Consider the following 6,851-nt stretch of genomic DNA (forward strand, 5'->3'; position numbering starts at 1 on the left):
ACAATTGTTGTAATTGCTGGGGGATGGTTGGGTAGGTAGGACGTTTGGGGGTTGTGTAATTGGAGTGATATATACAGTTTATCTTTCCACGGCGCTGTATGTACTCTTTCCCTTGATACTTATTGCACACGGACTGAGCCCATGGTCGGCTTGTCTTGGCATGTTTGAAGCCCCAGACACCCAACAGTATCATTACAGGAAAGAGACAAAACCCCGAAGACTAGAGGCAGGGAGGCGTCTAGCTCGAGGTGAATGGAGAGTTTGTCTTGGCATTGGACTTTTCGGGTAAGCGCGCACCCACTGGCTCAGACAGCCTGGCAGCGCAGAGTTCAGGTCTTCCCTGCGTCGAAGTTCAGGGAGGGGGGGTGGGAAAAGAAACAGCTGATTTTCGACATTTCAAAGGGACTCTTTCTATTTATCAGTGTTACCGAAGTGTACGTTACTGGAGAAAAAACAAAACAAGCATAGAGCTGCAATTTTCAAGAAAATAGGATCTCCAAATATAAAAATAAAAAAGTAGCAGATAAGATGTATAATTCAATCAAATTACACAAAATTGCTTGAAAATCCAGAACAGTAGCGATCCATTATGCCTCTGTTTTATTAGTGACAAGTACAATTACTCTAAAATAAAGAACACTGGTGAATATATAATTGGCTGTAATCATGTTAGTGTTTGAATAAAAATGACGGGAACATTTAACACTTTGACAACAAAATGTTCAGAAATAACTTATTTATTCAAACAGTTTTTATTTTCCACCAAGTGAAGGAGAAACACAGTTTGCTTAGAAAAATCAATGACTTTTCCCTGCAATAAATAAATATCCAAAAGGGGGGAAAAACAGCCCCACACCTCTATATTATTACTATTATTATTTTTAACCAGCAAGAAGCTCAATCCTGTGTTTGGAGTCAGCACCGCCTAACTGTTGTTGGGTACCAACGGCCGCCACCTAGAGGAAGAGCTATGCAGTTCAGCCAACGCCAACGCGTTTTCCGGCGGTGACCTCGGGAATCAAAGTTAATATTCCTTTGCAAATTGCTCTCCAAACTAACTCCCCCCTCCCCCACCCCTCAGTCCCCTTCCGCCCTACAACATCGTCATAATATTTTCTTAGTAATTGCTCTGTGCAATTGACGGAAGCGCCTAGTATCTCTGGCAGCGCGGTCCTCTTCCAGCAAAGCGCCAGAGCGCGCCGGGGAAGCAGGTCAGGGAATATTGGGGTCTGGAGAGAGAATCCACTTTTGACCAAAGTTCGTCCAGAGCAGCCTGAATTCAGGTCTCAAAAGGCAATAGTCGATGCCGGAACCCCACATTCCAGTGTTTTTAAAGGGCTTTCTTAGGGAAATTACACAGCCCGGACCCGGGTCCCCCAGTCTGCCAGTTGTTCACCGCGGGGCCTTTACCCCCGAATTCTTCCCGGGCCTCATCACGCCCCTCCCCGCCGCAGACGCGGAGTTGTGTGGCCCGGGTTCTTCTCTACTCGAACCCTCAAGCCCAGAGAATCTCTTGATTTTCCTAAATGGGTTGTTTGAAGTTCTGAGGTAAAGGTGTTGGGGAAAGCCATCTTTGGAGGGGTCACCCACGTGGCCCGGGAAGGCCGAACTACGAGAAATCCCAGGTCTTTGCACTGAATCCTGGAGTTTAGAGAAAGGTCCACATTTTGCAGGGTAATTTGAGACTGGACCCCGAAGGGACCAAGGACGTTTTCGGATTTTAGTTTTGGTAGCTCCTATCTATCGGCCGGCTCATCGCACAGAGAAAGCCAACCTTACATACGGATCTTGCCTGCTGCTCTCGAGCAGATCTTGGGGAAAGGAGATGCTAAACGGGGGCTTAGATGCCTAGCGAGGGGCTAGGAAAATAGAAGTTAGGGGGGTGCCCTGCTTGGTAGCGAGGAGCGAGCTGTCCGCAGCCGCGCGCTGACCCTGCATGCGTTTCTACCCGCCCCATCCGTCCAAAGTTTTGTTTTGCTTTTCTTTATGTACCTGGAACATTGTTTAAGCTGAAAGTTTGCTAGAAAGCCGAGGAAAAAACAAGCTGAATTCCTATGGAGCAAATAAAAACCCCAAACCAAAACCCTACCCTGATAAATAATTGGACTTTAATTTGGTTTCATTCCTCAAGTTTTCCCTTCCCTTTCTTCCTCCCCTCTTTGCTTTCCTTTCCCAATTTCTCACCTTCCCCATGCCTATCTTTATTTCTGTCTCTACAACCTATCCAAATAGTGTGACAGAAAAGACGCAGCGCGAGGTGGGTGGAGGTGACCATTTCTGTGCTGAGTTTCTCAGAACCTCCCTGCTTGTCAGTTCTCAGCCCCGACGCTGCCGGAGTTTAAAGGAGACACCCCAGAGACAACCTCAGAACCATGGACCTCTTTTTTATACTGCAGAAAGTATTTTCTAAATAGTCGAAATAAAGATACAGCTATATATCTCCTAAAACGGATGGCCCAGTACATGGCCTCCCCGGTGGTGTGAGGCACGCCCCAAACCCTAAGAACTTAAGTCCCCAGACTCTTTTCGTTTTTATATCAAACTAGCGCTTCCACTCTCAACTCCCAGGTCTATCATTCCTTTCCCGCATTATATTAACAGGCGATGTTAGCCTTCCCCTACGTGTTTAGGCTGCTAATGCAGTCCACTTAACGCAACAAAAATGCTCATCTGTGGAGATTTTCCCAAGGCTAGCCGCGATGCTGGCTCCTTCTCTTTTCAGGGCACGTCCATTCCTCCCCCCACTCTTCTTTACTTGAGGTGGGAACTGAGAAGGGGGTCCAACCACTGTGTGCGAGGGTGGGAGAGCTCCCCTTCCCCTATCTCCTGCCTGCCAATACACCCGAGGGATAGTGAATTTTTGATTTTCTCTTAGGAGCCGAAGAATCTGGAAGCTTCAGCAGTGGCACTTGGTTGCCTCTTTGGTTAACTTGCCTTCCTCTTTCTTCTCACCTCAGTGTGTGAAAGCAGTTCAGGATTGCTCACAGCCTCCTCTGCTTCCTTCTTAGCTCCTGCCTTCTGAAGAGAACTCTGCTGGCTTTCTTTTCTGTTTTGGCAGGAAAGCTGGGTTGGAGATGCTCTATGTATCAGATTGTTTATGTGTTGTGAACGCTTGTCTAGTTTTTAATAACTTTATGGAGACAGTAGTGGGCTTGCTGGCATTGCCTCCCCCAACCTCTCTTTGGAGGAGACTGCCCTGAGGACGGAATCACCTGAGCTTAGCTGATGGCCTTTTGTCAGGTTATCTTACTTCTTAAAGTCTGGCCTGAGAAAGTCCTGTGTCCTCAGGATTCGTATATATCCAGTTTTCAAGGAGAAGGACATTAGACAGAAAGAAAAATTAAGTTGACTTAATATATAATAAGTATTTTTTCAGTTTTGGTTTAAAAGATGATTACTTTTATTGCTCCCATTTAAAATGTTTTAGTTTTTTTTTTTTAAACCTAAAAAATATAGATGTTAGAACAGAGCTTTCTAGCTCTGGCTCTACCATGCTCTTCTTATGGCTCCTTAGCAAGTTACTTCACCTTTATAATTTTTTTTCTTCATCTGAAACATAAGTGATCTGCATTCATTAATATAGAAGATATCATCCACTCACCAAAATCGCAAAAGCAGTTAAAAACAATTTCCCAAACCCCAAGAAACTTTTTTTTGAAGAGGTTAAAAAAATCTTATTCAAACAGCAGCAGCGACATCTAGTGACCATACTGCTCAATAGTAACTGTGGAAAGTTTACCGAGGAGTGGGTTTTCTGAGTGAGATATCTCGTTTTTCTAATAAATCTTAATTGTCTGGCAAACTACTCTTTTGTATTCAAAGAGATCTTATGGAGTACAGTTTATGGCAATGAGAAAAAGAAAGATGCTTACCAACCTCAAGTGTGCATATACGACAGTTAAAAATGATTAGAACATTCTTCTAATGTTTTAAATTCCATGTCAAGAGGCTGTTGTTGTTGTTCAGTCACTCAGTCATGTCTGACTCTTTGCAGTCCCATGGACTATATAGCACACCGGGCTTCCCTGTCCTTCACTATCTCCTGGAATTTGCTCAAACTCAGGTCCACTGAGTTGGTGATGCCATCCAACCATCTCATCCTCTGTTGCCCTCTTCTCCTCCTGCCCTCAATCTTTCTCAGCATCAGAGTCTTTTCCAGTGAGTTGGCTTTTCTCATCAGGTGGCCAAAGTATTGGAGTTTCAGCTTCAGCATCAGTCCTTCCAATGAATATTCAGGACTGATTGCCTTTAGGATGGACTTTTGATCTCCTTGCTATCCAAGGGACTCTCAAGAGTCTTCTCCAGCACCACAGTCCAAAAGCATCAATTCTTCGGCACTCAGCCTTCTTTATGATCCAACTCTCACATCTGTACATGACTACTAGAAAAGTCATAGCTTTGATTTTCAAAAGCCAAAGCTTTGAAGCTTTGTCAGCAAAGTAACATCTTTGCTTTTTAATACTCTGTCTAGGTTTGTCATAGCTTTTCTTTGAAGAAGCAACTGTCTTTTAATTTCAAAAGACTAGTTCTAAAAAATAGTTTTGTGGATTGTGCTTTATTTAGCTAAGTTTCCAAATTAAAATCAATTGTATTACTGCACAAATACTTAACAAAATTGGAAAAAGTTAGAAATTTCCAAGATTTCCTTCCATTTGGATCAACAATTTAGATGATTTCAGATTGCTGTCTAGTCAATATCATGGAACAAACTAAAAATAACTCACTCCTGTAAGTCACCACATTTATATACTCTGTGTATATCACCTTGCTCGAAATATTTTTAAATGCAAAGAAATGGGATTCCCATTACTAGATAGTCTTCATCTCTTTTTTTTATCAAGGATTATCTGGGCACAGATGAAGTTTTAGTAATGGCAGAGAGACTGCATAGCCTAAGACATTTCAGAGTAACTATGTTAGCATTTTCTTGGCATCTCAAGATGTAGACAGAGGTAAAGAATTCATCTTATTCCCTGTGACCTTATAAGTGGCCATGTGTGTGGGCATAGTTTGTTCATGCACTCGGTGAAGTGTGTGTTTCAATTCCTAATAGCAAAGCAGATGATGACTGCTGGAATGTATGGATCCATGTTTTATAACTTTAAAGGAAGCCAACTTTGTTTATTATATTTTACTTTTGACCAGTATGCAGGAGACCTGGGTTCTATCCCTGGGTCGGGAAGATCCCCTGGAGAAGGCAACCCACTCTAATATTCTTGCCTGGAGAATCCCATGGATGGAGGAGCCTGGTGGGCTACAATCCACGGGGTCGCAAAGAGTCAGACACGACTGAGCGACTTCACTTCACTTCTGCGCTTTTACAATGTAATTTCACCACTGATTGACTTACTAGATATTTTAACCAGGTAGTATTCTAGTGTAATAAGACAACTAGACACATAATTAACCCCAGAGAGAACTTAAACTAGTCACACCACTTTTTTTAATTAATAAATTTATTTTTAATTGTGTTGGGTCTTAGTTGCTGCACATTGGCTTCCTCTAGTTGTGGTGAGTGGGAGCTACCCTTTGTTGTGGTGTACGGGTTTCTCATTATGATATCTTCTCTTGTTGCAGAGCACAGGCTCTAGAGCACGGGCTTGGTAATCGTTGCACGTGGGCTTAGTTGCTCTGCAACATGTGGAATCTTCCTCGACCAGGGAATGAACTCGTCGTGTCCCATGCATTGGCTGGTGGATTCTTATACATTGTACCACCAGGGAAGTCCCATGCCACTTTTTTGACCTTAGCTTCCTTAATTACAAAATGAGGAGGTTGAACACCCCATGTCCCTTATTGCTCAAAACAACTGTAAATCAATAACTCTCCAATCCTCATTTGCCAGGACCCTCTTTGGGTGACTCTGTGGTCATCTGTGACTTTTCAGTATAGATTCTGAATTCTCCAGTTAGGCATCTTGTCAGAAATTGCGATTAAAGGAACTGAGGAATCCTAATTCTTCATGTCCTGCCCATCTCCCCCTTTGTCTGATTTTTATAAATGGCAAAAATCTTAGACTTTCCAGTCAACATTTACCAATTCGTTGGCATTCACTCAGCCCTCTGCTGTCCATCCAGAAAAATCACAGTGTGGGAATGGAACAACTGAACACAAAGCTGGGGCAGCTGTATTTGAGTTTATCTAACATGTTCCCATATCCTCATGGTAATGATTATTTATTATTATTATTAACCAGAGCCAAAGTATTTTGGCTGCAAGCAGCCTACATTTCCTTCCCGTTTCTGTGGCCCTATGAATACATTTCTTCCAGAGATGGCAGTAAAATGCCTCCCATTTCTATCTGGCTTAAAATATCATCACACATACTTCTCAAGGAGAAGACTATTCACAGGAGGCACATATTACCCTATGATGCAAACATGGTGGTGGTGATTTCGTCACTAAGTCATGTCCAACACTTGTGACCCTATGGACGGTAGCCCACCAAGCTCCTCTGTCCATGGGATTTTCCAGGCAAGAATACTGGAGTGGGTTGCCATTTCCTTATCCAGATGCAAATATGCTCAACATTTAATATAGGCTCCAGGGAGGCTCAAGACACATATGAGGAGAATCAAAACTATACTGACCTAGATTGACAGAAGGAACAGGTTCATCATAAAGAAAATTCTGAATCTCTCAAGGGCTTATTTTAAAGATGCTTTTTGCTCTCTCTTTTCTCATCTCTCTAGATGTCCTCCTGCTCTTCATACAACTCAAACTGGTATTAAAAATATTGGTATAAAATTAGCAAGGCATATTTTCTTCTGTGAATTCCTCTCAGATTCAAGAGACGGGTATTATTTTACTTTAGAAGTGAGAAAACTGGCCTAAAGAGACTAAATTACTCA

The sequence above is a fragment of the Moschus berezovskii genome, chromosome 21 (genome assembly GCF_049115385.1).
Source record: "Moschus berezovskii isolate FMDL1 chromosome 21, NW_MosBer_1.0, whole genome shotgun sequence".
In the NCBI taxonomy this organism is placed as follows: Eukaryota; Metazoa; Chordata; class Mammalia; order Artiodactyla; family Moschidae; genus Moschus; species Moschus berezovskii.